We start from the raw sequence: 18,409 nt of genomic DNA, 5'->3' as shown, positions 1-18,409 counted from the left end.
GATCATCATCAAGCACCACATATTATTCTTACAGCACATTTTTGAGCAATGAAAACTTTCTTTCTTAAAGACAAGTTACCACAGAACGTAATTCCATATGGCATTATGAAATTGTAATGTGTCAACTCAGCTATTTGTCTCTCTCCATGATTTACAATGACTCTATGGGCAGATGTGGCCGAACTAAATTGTTTTAGAAGTTCCAAAATGTGCTTTTTCCAGTTTAAATTCTCACCAATATGGATGCCTAAGAATGATGAAATTCCCCCCCCCCCCCCATTTATTATTTCATCATCATGTGTTAAACTTATCACTGGTGTAGTATCTGTAATGTGCAGAACTGAATAGATGTGATTTTTTAAAATTGAGGTTGAAATCATTTGCAGGAAACCAGTAGTGTCGCAGTTCATCAGAAACTTGACGGAACTGCTCAAAGATGCAGGAATTAAATTTCTATTTATTGAATGAGAAAATTTCACTGTGTGAACTACACTTTGAAATTCTTGTGTTTCGTTAAACTCTTTCATTCTGCTCGGACACATGAGCTCACAAAGTGCTAGTAAACAGCATTCATCATTGTAAACTTAGTGGCAATGTTCTTTATTTTACATCCAGCACTGAATCACGGTGAAGGATGTTGTTTTGATTTATTTAGTAAGTGTGTTTATTTTGTATTCACAATGAATATAGTCACTTGTAAAGGTAACTAATATTCTCTTAAGGTATTGACTAGTTTTCTTCACTTTCCCTTCAGCATATATCAGCTCAAGTAACTCTATGCCTTGTGGAAATTCAACAACCCAGTCATCTACCAATAATCGATTTACCTTACTAACAGTTAAGATAGTCTCGAGATGCTCATGCTATCAGATACCAATTAAGAATAAAATATCGGAATGTTCACAAGCTGTCTTCCTCACAAATGAACAAAGTTGTAAAGGTAGTTACCATGGAAGAATCTATTCCAGAATGAAGTTACTAAACTGTAGTGATGCGTGCACTTAAATGAACCATGCTGACAGATTAAAATTCTGTGCTGTCCTGAGACTTTAATCTGTGTCTCTCCAGTTCAGTCTAGTAATTCTGCCCCAGCACACTTTACACTCAGTATTTCAATTTTCAATATTTTCTTTAAAAATGAGTTCCCATACCATGTGTATGTAGCTAATAAAATAATTGTTTATATTTCAACAGCCAACAACTAATTTTTATGGAAATTTCAGTTATTACATTGCTTGCTCCTCCACTTTTGGCTAGTTATCCTTCATCACACAAGTTGATTTTTTTATATATATTTATAGATAAGACAGGTGAACCACACATGGTGCAATGAGATAAAACAATTTGAATTTGTCCAACAGTTTATTAAGAAATGTGAACCATACATGATTCAACGAGATACAACAATTTGTGTAACAGTTCACCAGTGCACGTTATAAATAACAAGACAACCTCTGTGGTCTAGTGGTTTGCATTGCTGACTACTAATGCGAAGGTCCTAGGTTTGATTCCAGGTGACTACCTCAAATTGTACTGTGGAAAAAATGTCTAGAAGCTGCTGAAGTGGTATCATATCAAAAGACTAAGAAAACCATTAGCCACATTTTTTGTCACCCTATAATACTGATCATTTTAAGTGTATTGTTACAGTCGTCTGTTGGGGCATTCATAACTGGTGATAGTGTGGCACTTTATAACTGTCGTCTGGTAGAACTGAACAAGAAAAATTAGCCTGTTGGCATTTCATTTGATCTTTTCAAAGCTTTTTATGGTGTATATCATCAAAATTCTACCCCATAAGCTAAAATGGTATGGCATTAAAGCTATTCCCCTTGCATGGACAGAGTCATATCTTAAGAAAAGGAAACAGAGGGTCACATTAATTGTGGCACCACAGGAATAAGGCTAGATTCACCGTGAGCAAACATGAAATAAGGTATCCCAAAAGGCCTAGTGCTTTTTCTACTTGTGTTCCAGTCCTACATAACTGTTGGGTGCTCTCCAAAAACCTTGATGTATGCTGGTGACACAAATATATTGATAAGAGACTCAAAAACTTCACTCAGACACAGCATGTAGAATAATGGAGCAGGTTTATAACCGGTTCACAGCAAACAAAGTAAGACTTAATGTTACAAAGGCTCCTATTAAGCAATGCCATCTGAATAAAATTTACTCACAGATAGCAGCAGCAAATATCAATGGGCACACACTGAATGAGGCTCCATTTGTGTACGTCCTGAGCAAACATATGGATAATGAATTGGAGCAACACCAGCAAGTGGAATAATTTACCAAAAACATCAGTTGTGCCTCTTTTGCAATTTTCACATTGCATTGACCTGGAGATGGTATTGCTAACATACTTTCACTTGATACTGCCATACAACATAATAATCTGGAACAATGCAGCTAAACTCAAAACTTTATTTATTATATTTAAGGGTGTAGTAAGAATATCATACAAAGTTGACATTGAAAAAGTTTGCAGAAGCCACCTCAGGGTTAATAACAAGTGAATTCAGGACGAAATGTGAAATTCACAACTACAGTACCAGAAGAAAAATATTATTTCCAAATAGATTGTATGTCCCCGTCTAGAGTTCAGAATGGAGTTTTACATTTTGTCACAAAGCTGTAAAGAGGTTTCTAGTGTACCTTTAGCACAAAACTGAAGTTGAAAATTGATTTGGTGGAAGAGACCAAACAGCAAGGTCAATGGTCTCATCAGATTAGGGAATGACGGGGAAGGAAGTCCGCCATGCCCTTACAAAGGAACAAGCCCGGCATTTGCCTGACGCAATTTAGGAAATCACAGAACACCTAAATCAGGATGGCTGGATGTGGGATTGAACCGTCGTCCTCCCGAATGCAAGTCCAGTGTGCTAACCATTGCACCATCTAACTCTGTACGAAACGGACAACCCCTAGATATTAAAAGACAAAGTGAATGAGTACCTTATTAGCTAATCTTATAATTTATTAGAATATTGCAACTCGGTGATGTAAAGTGTGTTTAATTTGTGCTTAATTCTGCACAGTTTGACTTTGCCATTATATAGCTGCTAGTGCACTGCACAATCACATAAAAGCTTAATTTGAAGTATTAAATAAGAACATCAGCTGAACAGAGTACGTGGAGCAGCAGTGTCAAAGTTTTTCAGGAACATTGTCCTTTCATTCATCGCACTGCGAACTGTTGTTCACCGTGATATGTTAAGGAATCAACATCCTGAGGGAAGTGGAAGTTTCATTGTCACCCTTTATGCCACCCCCTGAAGTCTTTTTTTTTGTCACTCTTGTGAAGCAGCATGTCTGAAACATTTTTTTTGTCCACCCATAAGAAAACTGCACGATCTCAATGCTGGGCATCATGGTTCTGACCTCCATCACAGATTAGTCAAAAGAATGGGTGGAATGGGTGCGAGAGGGAGTGCTACAACAGTGTAACACATCCACAGTGGTGCTGGGCAAAATTGTGGTGAAATTTGCTGCCAATGATTCATCATTAAGCCACCTTACACCACCCATGGACTTCTGAGCTCCGGGCTTTCTTTCCCAAGATTCAACTCCTTACGTCGCCAAGCTCAATTAGTTATGTCTCTTAGTGCCATACTTCCACACTATTACAGAGTAAGGTTGTAAGCACTTTTCTGACGTATTTCAAACATCTATGTAGCAATGGGACATAATTAGGGGATTTCTAAAAAGTTACCCTTTAGTTGGGTTGTGCAGTGTATTTGCAGAATGGAATTTAAAAAACTTAAAAGGGTTCTAGACCTACACTTAGCCTGAAGTGAAAGTAGCATATTATGTCACAGACAGATTTAAGAATGCTCAGTCACAATAAGGATGATGCAGATCACCTAATATTTGACAAAAATAGCAGTAGTTACACCATATGATGAAGAGTCTGATAATCTAGAATTCTTGATGGTCTGGCATGCCTTGGCATCTTGTAGCATCAGTGGTCTACCAGATGAATTTGTTAATGTTTCTAATAGGTAAGAATATTACTTTATGTTGTGCCTATCTGGGACTCACCGTCTCTGCTAACTTCCCATTTCATAATATTTTTACATTCCATCCTGGATTTTCCATGTTTGGTAAGAGGTAAGAAGTTATAGTTGGATACTAAATGGTTCACTGATACACAAATGTCAGTGAGTTATTTTGTTAACAAATTCCTTTAATTTAACAGTTCAGATGAACAAATGAAATGATGAATAAAAATGTCTAATATTAACCACTCATCAGAGTTACTAAGTCAATTTGAAGAAGGTGAAAACAGTAGAATAAATGGGAAAGCAACAGTTCTTCACATACTGCCTCTTACATTTCTTTTCTTATGTTTGTTTTTTCATTTGGGTAAGTACTGCACAGAACTGGCTTCCAGCTTCTAGCAACCTTTTTTATATACGTTGGTTGTTCCACATTCCCAAAGAGTATCCATTATGATGAGATTTCAGGTACATGAATAAATAGATTGATATTATTATGAAGAAATTTTAAACTGCTGCATCACCCACTTACATAACACAACAGCAGCCTCCATAAATTCTTATCTCTTACTGGTACTAATACAGAAAAGCTGGCGTAAGATAGATGGAAAAGCCACTAAAGATCCTGTGACTACTGCCAATGTTTAATACTTAGATGGTTAGCTGCACAGCTTAAGAGGATGCTGTAAGATACATGTGTCATCTGCAGAGAAATCTGCAAGCAGGCCAGTCCAAACAAGTGTAATTTGGTGTTTAAAGTTTTTTTCTTAAATAACGTGATGTTAATTTCTTGGTGGGCATGTAATGCAAATGAAAGAAATCTAATTTGGAACTGTTTTCCTTATTCGATTTTGGTTGAATGTAAACAATATGTGCAAAAATCTTCATACTGACTGTGGAGATGTATCAGTTACGGAGGTAACACCGTGCAGAAGAGACTCACAGCTAATATCCTATGGCAGGCTTGCAGTGCTGATAACAACTGCTTTACTTGACATAACCTGAAGCTATGCAACCATTGTGACCCCACATGCCCCTGTGAGAAATTCAAAAGCAGTTGTTGGACACACGTACATATTTCCCAATCCACCCCAGAGAGTTATCCTTGGTCCCAGTTTCTTACCAAAAAGCCTTGAAAAGGTATTCACATAGAGTGCACTGGACAGATAAAGGAAGAGCTTCATATTCAATGAATTTATTTCTCCCTTAAACAAATTATTGCTGTGTACTATGAAGTTGTGCACTTAAGCAGGATAGTCAGTTGGGTACATGTTATTCTGAGGCACTAACCAGCACAAGGTGATCAGCTTAAGTATTATTCCAGAGAACCACAACAAGGGGTTTACACTCCCATATACCTTCAATGTAAGTTTACAGGATCAGACAATGGAAAATCCAGGATGGAATTATAACAATATTATGAAAATGATAGATTGCTATTCACCATATAGGGGAGATGCTGCCAGAAACCGTGATCATGTGTGTGTGAATTATGTTTGTATTTGTGTGAGTGAGTGAGTGCACGTTGTCTAATTCCAATGAAGGCCTCTTTGGTTGAAAGCTTACTTGTTTGGCAGACTTTTTGTTGTGCCTATCTGCGAATCAGCATCTCCATCAATAGCATCAATAGCAATCCATCCTTTTCATAATATTTACAGCACCTTATCATTTTTCATGCACATATTTGCTATTCTTTGATTTTTAGGCTATCCCAATGTGATCAATTAAAGACAAATATTAAGTTGTATTATTGATTCCATCTTTAGTACAATGTTATACTGTGTGTATATTTTCGAGTACTGTTTGGAAAGTATGCAGCATTGCGCAACAAAAACATTTGGTAATCTTCGGCATGAGTTAAGAACTGTTTGTTATAAACTGCAGCTTTTCAAAGTAAACTGATGGTTTTGTGTTGGTTACTTCTATTCTGTGCAGAAATACACCAGGTTCACTGAATTGTTTTATAGAGATATAATTCAATGAAATGAATGCAGTAGTAAAATAAAACTGTTCATATATGACGGTGCTTGCTTAATTGCGTTATTACAGTTGTCAGTCTCTAAAATGCATTGAAAAATATAAAAGTTGTTCATGTAAATAGGACACAGGTTTCTTCTCCAGCCATCCTGATTTAGGTTTTCCATTACTTCTCCAAATCATTCCATGTAAATGACAGATGTTTCTACTTAACAGGCCTTGGTCATTATCTTCCCCTACCACTACCCATTGTTGAGATTATTGATATAAAGTTAATTCTTATACAGGATTATTATTATTATTATTATTATTATTATTATTTTCTAAGTTTTCATTTTAAAATTTGACTGCTTTACATCACAATTTTTTTTAATTGAAAGAATTTTTTGTGTGTTTAAAGAATTTTCTGTAACAATCAGCCACAGACACAACTATCCAAACAAACAAATGACTGCCTTGCTAGCCTTTACTGAAGTTCTGTGTGACAACTGGAACCAATATATCAGTTGGACAGCCAGTATGCTGTCTTATCTGTTACAACTCTGGTATCCTGTGGCAATTTAATTTTACGTGAAAGTGTCTTAAGTTTTCTGCACCTGATAACTTGAGGTAAACACTTTAAATCTTAACTGCAAAAAAAGATTTTGGACTTCGTCAGTATAAAGGTGGTTCCTAGCTGTGGTCAGTTTCTGCATTTGCTCAAGAACATAAAAACTCACCATCTCAGATTCTGTTCAGCAGAAATACTCTCTCTTGGATGCTAAAGTAAACCATAAAAATGTTGCTGGGCTCACGCACAACTGATGAGAATCCAGCTGTCACACCCAAGACTCAGTGTCCAGTGACCACTCATTCACTCGGCACAGTCTCCAACGCCTAGAACATTACAACCCTCATTTCCTCGTGGAACGTGAAACCACAATAAAAGGATTGTACAACAGTGGGTAAGCCCTAGACAAGGTGTCAGAAAGATTGCACAAATTTCAACAAGGTGCCAGACCTGTTCATATACGCCACTCCAAAACAATGCCTGCATTTTCTTTAGAAAAGATTTGGCTTCTGAGTAATCCACATGATAATCTACTGAAATAACTTATTGGAAGACTCAGCATTGCCAAGAGGCTAACTCTGTATCTGGATATCATGCAAAAATGTGTGGTATTTGGCCCATGATTACTTCCATCAATCCAAATGGTACTGCTGCAGCTTATTTCATTTAAATTTTGGTTAACTTGCATATGTGATGGGGGCGTGGTTTTAATAGAATGACCCTTATTTTTTACATGGGAGTGCTTTGGCTTTCATAACTTTTGCACAATTACTTTGAGGGACACATTTGAGGCCAAGTCCTATTATTATTATTATTATTATTATTATTATTATTATTATTATTATTATTATCATCATCATCATCATCATCATCATAATCATCATAATCATCATCAACATCATCGTTATTATAAAAAAAAACAACAGAGAAAAGTAAAGCTGCAACTCTTCAGGCTTTCCCGGTCTAATGACATCTTGGGTTGTCAGGTGTTCTGCTGGATATCAGCGTCATACTTGCATGATATTTCGGTCACGTAGCTCGTAACCTTCATCAGGTGCGACCTGAGACTGCTCCTCGAGTGGACCTGGTCCAGTATTTATGCCTATGGCCTTCCCCCTCCACCAACGGCTGCAGGCGCTTCCTCTGTGGTCCGCGCCCATTCCCTGGAGGGGGAAGGCCATAGGCATAAATACTGGACCAGGTCCACTCGAGGAGCAGTCTCAGGTCGCACCTGATGAAGGTTACGAGCTACGTGACCGAAATATCGTGCAAGTACGATGCTGATATCCGGCAGAACACCCGACAACCCAAGATGTCAAAAGTAAAGCTGTCTTCAGTTTGAAGATTGATTTGAGCACCACAGTGCTTTACTAGACATGGTTTTGGTGTAGGTCGTATGACAATTGCCTTCCTCTGACCTCTGAACTGACTTACTCAGCCAGTTATAGGGAGATCTACAATTTAACATAGACTCCAAAAAGTGGTGTAATTTACCATTTTTCTTTTTTCACATCAAAAAACATTGCCAGAAGTTAAAGAAATAATAAGTGGCAAATAAAAATCAGGAACTGGGGGCTTTACTTGAAACTGGTGTATGGTCTGTAGGTCTGTATCATTGCCTAGGGACAATACATGTAGAGCGAATAATTACTACTAGAGTTTCTCTCTTTAGGACTCCTTGACACAAAAAGGATGTTGTGGCTCTAGTAAAAGCAGGTGTACAACAAATTATTCTTGTCAAAGTTTCTCTCAACCTGTTGCTGGCTTTTCATATATTGGAATCCTGAGTGACTTTACTAGTTAATTCAATAATACATCTCTCTCTATCTCTCTCTCTCTCTCTCTCTCTCTCTCTCTCTCTCTCTCTCTCTCTCTCTGCTCCCCCCCTCCCGGATCTGGATGGCAGCCTTTATGTTATCTTCTTTTCTGTGTGTGTGTCTGTGGGGGGGGGGGGGGGGGGGGGCCACGCGTGCGCGTACACACACACCATTGTGCATGTGTCTTTGACATGCATAAGAAGCAGTCAAAATGTCTGCTGTTTCAGAAGCAGTTAAAAACAGCGCTCCCACAAGGTCCCAACAGATTCATCATTCTACATCTACATCATCTACATCTACACGATTACTCTGCAATTCACATTTAAGTGCTTGGCAGAGGGTTCATCGAACCACAATCATACTATCTCCCTAGCATTCCACTCCCGACCAGCGCGGGAAAAACGAACACCTAAGCCTTTCTGTTCGAGCTCTGATTTCTCTTACTTTATTTTGATGATAATTGCTACCTATGTAGGTTGGGCCCAACAAAATATTTTTGCATTCAGAAGAGAAAGTTGGTGACTGAAATTTTGTAAATAGATCTCGCCACGACTAAAAACATCTTTGCTTTAATGACTTCCATCCCAACTCGCGTATCATATCTGCCACTCTCTCTCCCCTATTATGCAATAATACAAAACGAGCTGCCCTTCTTTGCACCCTTTCGATGTCCTCGGTCAATCCTACCTGGTAAGGATCCCACACCGCGCAGCAATATTCTAACAGAGGACAAACGTGTGTAGTGTAAGCCGTCTCCTTAGTGGATTTGTTGCATCTTATAAGTGTCCTGCCAATGAAATGCAACCTTTGGTTCGCCTTCCCCACAATATTATCTATGTGGTCTTTCCAACTGAAATTGTTCGTAATTTTTACACCCAGGTACTTAGTTGAATTGGCAACGTTGAGAATTGTACTATTTATTGAGTAATCGAATTCCAATGGATTTCTTTTGGAACTCATGTGGATCACCTCAGAGTTTTCATTATTTAGCATCAACTGCCACCTGCCAAACCATACAGCAATCTTTTCTAAATCACTTTGCAACTGATATTGGTCTTTGGATGACCTTACTAGATGGTAAATTCTCCTCAGCCTCTTCCACCATTTCACTGTTGTCCTTCTTTATTCTGGTAGCTCTCTCTTCTTTCTTATTCCATCTTTAATGCTGTTCCTTTTCACATGTTCCAACTACATCTTAATCGCTCATTAGACCAAGCAGAGAAAATGCATGAGTTGAAAAAAAAATTTTCAGTTTGAAAATGTTCATATGGGTTGTTGAAAAACTTGAAAATCAACCGTTTTGCCAAGAAAGCCTTGTAAGGCATCACTCACTCATTACCAACTAATCAATGTCCTCTGTAAGTTGAAAAAGCATTGCACTGAAATAGCAATACTCAAAAGAACAAAGTAGAGTAAAACAGCAGCAATCCCAGTTCACACTGTGGCAGCACAGTTGATATGGTAATGTGATTTTGCTATGCATATAGAAAAATGGATTGATACAGATTTTGAAGGAGAGAGACAGAGAGAGACAGAGAGAGAGAGAGAGAGAGAGAGAGAGAGAGAAACTGTACTGTCCATCCAGTTTCATATTTATTTTAAAAGTTCACAGGAGTACTTTTGTACCTTGTGCCATTCCATTAACAATATGCATCTTATAAAGTGATATATCATCTTCAAAGAGGCTGCTAGACCACTATCAGACCCAGCAAGATACCACTTGTCAGATACTCTTGATGAAACACTCTAAATTATGATTAGATTTGTTTCACATTTCATACTTAAATTAGGTGGAACTTTTTGGTAATGCTTAATATTCTGATCAGAGCAAATCAATTAATTAGAATAATTTATCAGCAAGTTACAAAACCCGATTATTACACAGCTGTTTGGTTTGTTCCTGTAGCTGTCTCCTTTGAATTTTCACTTTTTCCTACCATACAGTCACCGTTTTCTCTGACATACTTACACGTGCCTACACTGACTCTGGCACCTGTGCCAGTGTTTTGTTATGCAGCATTCTCTCTTTCTTTCCTTGGTTTCATTTGTTTTTATCTATTACTTTAGTTACTGCCTTCATAGAGCTGAACTAACTGAACTGACTGAAGGTAACTGATGATAGATGTCTTTTGCAGTTATTCAAAGTCAGTCACATAATGGTGCATTGCAATTCCATTACTGATGACTGGAAAACATGAGCATCCGACCCGACCACCCAATGTGCAGACGAAGCACTCATCGTCGACTAGGATTCTCCAAAGAATAGAGATGTCATGCTGCAATGGAAAAGCACATGAGAAGAAAATTCAGGGACATTTGGAAGATAAATGGCACCTCTCCAGCAGGTCCTTTCACAATTGGTTACGGCCACTACAGTAGAATGTGTACATGAGAGACTGGGCTGATCAGTCATCTGTCACATTCACAGGAAGACTCCACATTCATCCTCTAATGCTTGCCCAGTATACAGGGTGCATCATAATTAACAGTGAAAACTGACACAGATGAAAGTGTATGACAATAGAAGCAAAAATGTTCCATAAATAGCGGGCCACAAACAGGCCATTTGTGAAATAATTGTGAATGTGTGGTTAGGAGCTGCCATGGATCTCAATATAAAGAATTGTCCTAGTTAGTGAAAACGTATTTGAAAAACCGACCTTTTGATTAATTCTTCATCTAATTGGACTCAAATTTCATCCTTTCCCTGTGGCTGGGGACTATGTTACATGCCTGACAGAGCACATACACTTGTTGCTGCCGATGTAGGAGGATATGTAATGCAACAGTATGGTCCACGATTGATAAGAGAATTAGTGCCTGTATCTTGGTCTCCAAGGTCACTGACCTCAATCCTCTAAATTTTACTGTTCGGAGTCTTCTCAAAAGCAAAATGTATGGCGCTCCTGTCGATACAGTCTTGTCCAGATTCACAAGATGATAAAGAAATGTTTGAAACAATTTGGATTTCACTGCAGAGAATAATGTCAAACTGCATTAAAATGCAAGTATGAAACATGGAACACTTCCTTGAACACGTGTGAGTGTACAGCAAGTTAAATGTTACCTGCTGAAGCAGTAGTATCTTTCTTGTTCAGGTATGCTGTTGGTGAAATTTGAGCCCAGTTAGATGGAAAGTTAATCAAAAAGTTTACATTTTGAACAAATTTTTACTAACTAGGACTATATTTCCTACTGACTTCTGTGGTGGTTCGTAACCACACACTCATAATCATCTCACAAATGTCTTCTTTGCAAAACCGCATTGACAGGAATGTTGTTAGTGGACTCTCCTAATTTTTACTCCAGTTATGATTTAATCTTTACAAGGCAAAACCTTTTTCTTCTGTACCATTCAAACTCTGATATCCTTGCTGTTAGCAAAAATTAAATTTTAACCTTGTTCATAAATCCATTTAAAATGATGAACAAATGAATAAGCTTGACTTTGATATAGCTTTATGTACAATCTCAACATGATTTGCACACTATTACCCATCTTTGTACTCTATTCTGGAATATACCATTTTGTCCATTTGGATAATTTACAAACGGATTCGTGTAATCCAAAACTACTCATCAATTAAATAAGAAAACTGAATCTTGCAGCTTTAGCTGTTTTCTACATCAAACTGAATAAAAGATAGTCACACAGTAAGAGCTCTCTCAGCTCTGTAAGTCAAATAGTTCTTTGTGGTGCACTTATTGACACATTATGTGAACCTCCAGCAATGTGGAGAAAGTTGAGGTATACATTAAAAAATGAAAAGCAAACCATAGACACTTAAACTTCACACAAACATCTAACCCTATATTGTACAGTACTATTTGTGATTATGAAAGCTAAATCTAACCTACTAAATTATATACATTGTATGCACTTTCTCCTGCTGCCACTTGGTGAGAGTAGGTTTTTTTTCCTATCCAATTGCATTATATTTTCAAAAATTGGTTATTTTCATTGATCTACTAAATTAGAAAGAAACAAACAGTTCGTAAAAAGCTGCTCCTTCCTCACTTGTTCTTAATAGCTGCCATGAATCACCTTCATAATATTGCTGTTTTCAACAAATATAGTCACCTACATTTCTAACATCAGAGACATGTTTACAATACATTACTACTTATAATTTCTTTATTTCTCTGTCTTAGCTGCATTCACATATGAGCTGGTGGTGACTAGTTTTTAATGTATTTGTTCATTTTCAAACCACTGCATTCATTAAAATCACATCTTTAGTCAAAAATATAAAATACAAATATTTAAGTATTTAAACAATTTTCTAGCACTCTATGTGTTAAATGTCCACAATGGTTATAACATACCTTAGTCATTGTCATGTGATAACCATTGTGATGTGAACATACAGAGTGCTGAACACTGTTCATATGCAAGGGCACGTTGAAAAGTAATGCCTCTGAAATGTTTATTCGATTCTCATTATCAGCTGAGGTACTACATATCATGCATATTACTCCGTCAACTTTCCAGCTTCACTGGCACCATTTGTTTTCCAAGGCTTTGAATTGTAGCAGGCAACATGGTGATATGTAATGTAACGCTAGATGCCCGAGAAACAGTGTGCTGTAATCGAGTTCTTCTGTACAGGGAGCACCTCCCTATTCGGCATGATGATGCCAAACTACACACAAAAGCTGCAACATCTGTTACAATCCTATACCTCGGGTTCACTGTCATCGACCGTCCTCAATACTTGACACCATCCAATTCTCATCTGTTTCCAAGATTTAAAAGCAACTTTGAGGACTTTACTTTGATAGTGATGAATCAGTTCACGCAGAGTTGAGGTTCTGGCTCCATCGACAAAGTCAAACATTCTACAGTGGCGATGTCAATAGACTAGTCTCTCATTGGGAGATGTGTGTTTGTCACCAGGGCTACATTCAGAAACAAATATGCAGACAGACGCAGAATGTTTTCTTTTAAAAGCTGTAAGAGTTTTCATATAAAACAATCGGAGGCATTACTATTCCGCACACCCTCGGACATTGATTGTATTTTACATTTTGAATAACTATTAGGCTTACCGTATGTCCAGTATTAGCCCAGGTGCTCCTGGTTTTTTTAAAACAGTCCTGGATTTGAGAATTTTATAACTAGCAAGGGTAATTTTTATTTATTTATTTATTTTTCAAAGAAAGCCTAACCAGTATGTTCAACATAGTGTTTTGAAATATTCTCTTATGGTTGTGCCTCTCTCGGCCTACCTAGGAGCAAGCCAAGTCAATGGGGAGGCATCACTACCAATTCCACCACAACTTTTCATGTAGTCATTTGTCAATATGTGTGTGTTATTCGTGTGTGAAATAACTCATCTACACATGTTTGATCATTTTATCTCTATTTGCTTTTTGTCACATCATGTAGCAATGAGCAAAAGAAAGTGTGGGTTTCATATTAATCTGCAGCAGAAATACAATTTTTTGAAATTATGGAATGGCAGTGAAAATGAATGTTTTTGTTTCACACTGTGTATAGGGGAATTTTCTGCTATGCACAAAGGAAAGCGTGATATTAAAGAGACATGAATTCAGTTAAACATAGGAGTATTATTAATGCTACTGCTTCAGCACACAAAAGAGATTTTTTAAAAGCCAAAGTTGGAAGTAACAGTGATCTGGAGTGTGCTGTGAAAGAGGCTAAATTTTCATACCAAACTGCTAGACAAGAACATAGTTTCTGAAAAAAAGTCATGTTGTTGTTGTTGTCTTCAGTCCTGAGACTGATTTGATGCAGCTCTCCATGCTACTCTATCCTGTGCAAGCTGCTTCATCTCCCAGTACCTACTGCAACCTACATCCTTCTGAATCTGCTTCGTGTACTCATCTCTCGGTCTCCCTCTACGATTTTTACCCTCCATGCTGCCCTCCAATGCTAAATTTGTGATCCCTTGATGCCTCAAAACATGTCCTACCAACCGATCCCTTCTTCTAGTCAAGTTGTGCCACAAACTTCTCTTCTCCCCAATCCTATTCAATACCTCCTCATTAGTTACGTGATCTATCCACCTTATCTTCAGTATTCTTCTGTAGCACCACATTTCGAAAGCTTCTATTCTCTTCTTGTCCAAACTAGTTATCGTCCATGTTTCACTTCCATACATGGCTACACTCCAAACAAATACTTTCAGAAACGACTTCCTGATACATAAATCTATATTCGATGTTAACAAATTTCTCTTCTTCAGAAACGCTTTCCTTGCCATTGCCAGTCTACATTTTATATCCTCTCTACTTCGACCATCATCAGTTATTTTACTTCCTAAATAGCAAAACTCCTTTACTACTTTAAGTGTCTCATTTCCTAATCTAATTCCCTCAGCATCACCCGATTTAATTTGACTACATTCCATTATCCTCGTTTTGCTTTTGTTAATGTTCATCTTATATCCTCCTTTCAAGACACTGTCCATTCCGTTCAACTGCTCTTCCAAGTCCTTTGCCGTCTCTGACAGAATTACAATGTCATCGGCGAACCTCAAAGTTTTTACTTCGTCTCCATGAATTTTAATACCTACTCCAAATTTTTCTTTTGTTTCCTTTACTGCTTGCTCAATATACAGATTGAATAACATCGGGGAGAGGCTACTACCCTGTCTCACTCCTTTCCCAACCACTGCTTCCCTTTCATGCCCCTCGACTCTTATTACTGCCATCTGGTTTCTGTACAAATTATAAATAGCCTTTCGCTCCCTGTATTTTACCCCTGCCACCTTTAGAATTTGAAAAAGAGTATTCCAGTCAACATTGTCAAAAGCTTTCTCTAAGTCTACAAATGCTAGAAACGTAGGTTTGCCTTTTTTTAATTTTTCTTCTAAGATAAGTCGTAAGGTCAGTATTGCCTCACGTGTTCCAACATTTCGACGGAATCCAAACTGATCCTCCCCGAGGTCTGCATCTACCAGTTTTTCCATTCGTCTGTAAAGAATTCGCGTTAGTATTTTGCAGCCGTGGCTTATTAAACTGATAGTTCGGTAATTTTCACATCTGTCAGCACCTGCTTTCTTTGGGATTGGAATTATTATATTCTTCTTGAAGTCTGAGGGTATTTCGCCTGTCTCATACATCTTGCTCACCAGCTGGTAGAGTTTTGTCATGACTGGCTCTCCCAAGGCCGTCAGTAGTTCTAATGGAATGTTGTCTACTCCGGGGGCCTTGTTTCGACTCAGGTCTTTCAGTGCTCTGTCAAACTCTTCACGCAGTATCGTATCTCCCATTTCGTCTTCATCTACATCCTCTTCTATTTCTATAATATTGTCTTCAAGTACATCGCCCTTGTATAAACCTTCTATATACTCCTTCCACCTTTCTGACTTCCCTTCTTTGCTTAGAACTGGGCTGCCATCTGAGCTCTTGATATTCATACACGTGGTTCTCTTCTCTCCAAAGGTCTCTTTAATTTTCCTGTAGGCAGTATCTATCTTACCCCTAGTGAGATAAGCTTCTACATCCTTACATTTGTCCTCTAGCCATCCCTGTTTAGCCATTTTGCACTTCCTGTCGATCTCATTTTTGAGACGTTTGTATTCCTTTTTGCCTGCGTCATTTACTGCATTTTTATATTTTCTCCTTTCATCAATTAAATTCAATATTTCTTCTGTTACCCAAGGATTTCTAGCAGCCCTCGTCTTTGTACCTACTTTATCCTCTGCTGCCTTCACTACTACATCCCTCAGAGCTACCCATTCTTCTTCTACTGTATTTCTTTCCCCTATTCCTGTCAATTGATCCCTTATGCTCTCTCTGAAACTCTGTACAACCTCTGGTTCTTTCAGTTTATCCAGGTCCCATCTCCTTAATTTCCCACATTTTTGCAGTTTCTTCAGTTTTAATCTACAGGTCATAACCAATAGATTGTGGTCAGAGTCCACATCTGCCCCTGGAAATGTCTTACAACTTAAAACCTGGTTCCTAAATCTCTGTCTTACCATTATATAATCTATCTGATACCTTTTAGTATCTCCAGGGTTCTTCCACGTATACAACCTTCTTTCATGATTCTTAAACCAAGTGTTAGCTATGATTAAGTCATGTCTAGTGAAAAATACAATTGAATAAACAAACTTAATGTTTTACTAAACTATTTTAACTAATTTCAAAAACATGTCCTGGGATCCAAAATAATATCTTGGACCTATTAATGATGTACTTTTAAGGTAGATAAGTTTGGAATTTAACAAATATGTTTGAATTTGGTCACCTCAACTCAAACCTAAATGCAGCTATAGCACAAAAATAAAGAAATAACAAAACTGAATCAAGTTCCTGGCCCTCGTGCACAAATACAGTGTTGGAATTCCATACTGATGCTTGGCATGCAGTGTTACAATGAAAACTACTAAAACTAACATGTAACTAACAGGTATTTTCAATCCTTTAATCACAATAATTTGTAGGAGTGGCTAATGAATAATGATGCATGTTTTTAATTTTCTTTTGAATTGATCACGATACCCAATTTCTTGTCATATGGTGGATTGTAGCTTGTTGAATATCTGTGGACCGAAGCACATAACTCCACTCTGTTCCCTACACAACGAGCCAAAGTCTACATGGAAATAATAATTGTCTTTTAATGTGACCATGCAATTCACAGTTAAAACATTAGGGAGTAAACATATTGGGAATCAAGAATAAAATTCCAAGATCCTTAAAAAGAACTCTGAAAGATATTTGGTTATCTACTTTACATGACATTCTTACAGTACATTTCTGTTTAATACACTGATGTCCAAAATTAAAGCAACAACAGAAATTTTGCAAGATTGCTCTTATTTCATCATAAAATGCTATAAACAGGTGATGGTAAAGTAAAAACAATGTAAAGAATACAGAATGTAAACAGCTGCAACATACACAATGGTAGACAAAAATGTTTTTCATTTTTTCCAACTTAACGGGTTTGCACACACATTCTCACAACTGGTTCATGCACTCAGAGTGGGGTATGACCACCTCTGGCACCAATACGGGCCTGACAACAATGGGGCATGCTGTGAATGATGTCATCAATCTCATGTTGAGGCAATAATGCCCATTCTTCTTGCAGAGCTGCTTGCAAGCCTTGGAGACTGGTTGGTGGGTGCTGACATGATGCAACCTGACTCCCTAGTGCATCCCACATATGTTCCATGGGACTCAAATCAGGAGAGCAAGCAGACCACACCAGGGGAGCAACATCTTTCATTTCCAAGAAAACATCAACCACCTGTGCTTCACGAGTTCGAGCATTATTGTCCTTCAGTACGAAGTCTGAAGATAAGATCACAAGATTTCATCATGATACTTGGCAGCAGTTAAACTTTGCCGATTCACTTGTCCAATTTCATGAAGAGCTATTTGGGTGGTCAGCGTAATGCCTGCCCACAACATTAAGGATCCTCCTCGATATCAGTATCTTTGCACAGTGTTTAGGTCCTGAAAGCATGTTCCACATTCTCTCTAAATGTGAATTCATCGAGAATAACTCGCCAGACCAAATCGGGACTCATCTGTGAAAAGAACATTGGGCCTTTGTTCGTCTGTCCTGATGGCATGTTGATGACTCCACTCTAGACGTTCCCTTCTTTGAAGAGGTGTCAGAGGTACACATACAGCAGATCTACAACAATAAAGGCTAGTCTGCCGAAGTCTTCTGTAGACCATTTTCGTGAATACAACACGTCCAGAGGATGCTGTGAGGTCTGATGCCAGTTGCTATGCAGTACTAAGGTGGTATCATCGTGCCCTTACCACCAAATAATAGTCATCTCTTTTGATGTCACACATGGTCAACCGTGCCCTTGTTTCAGTATACAATTCCAATCTCTATAAACTGTAGCAACATCCAAGAAACAACAGAAAGATTCACATTAGGCCATGAAGCCACGTCAGTTTGGACTGTCCTGCTTCCATTCTTCCTACGGCCCTCCACTGCAGAATGTGTGGTAGGCATCTTCTCTGTGCCATACAGCGATTGTTATTGTGGGACTATCCAGAAAACACTATCCCCATTTGATAGGTGCTCTGACATCATGGTTGGCATGGATGTCCATTGATTGGAA

At 38.0% G+C, this 18,409-nt stretch overlaps 1 protein-coding gene across 1 annotated transcript in view; it reads right to left on the bottom strand.

Moving 5' to 3' along the window:
- Positions 1-18,409, bottom strand: part of LOC126292316 (mitogen-activated protein kinase kinase kinase 11-like) — a 576,187-nt gene that overhangs the window by 44,940 nt on the left and 512,838 nt on the right. The window lies entirely within an intron of this gene.

This window comes from Schistocerca gregaria, chromosome 9 (genome assembly GCF_023897955.1).
Source record: "Schistocerca gregaria isolate iqSchGreg1 chromosome 9, iqSchGreg1.2, whole genome shotgun sequence".
Taxonomy (NCBI): Eukaryota; Metazoa; Arthropoda; class Insecta; order Orthoptera; family Acrididae; genus Schistocerca; species Schistocerca gregaria.
Note: the sequence above shows the minus strand (reverse complement) of the source record. Positions and strands in the feature narration are given on the sequence as shown.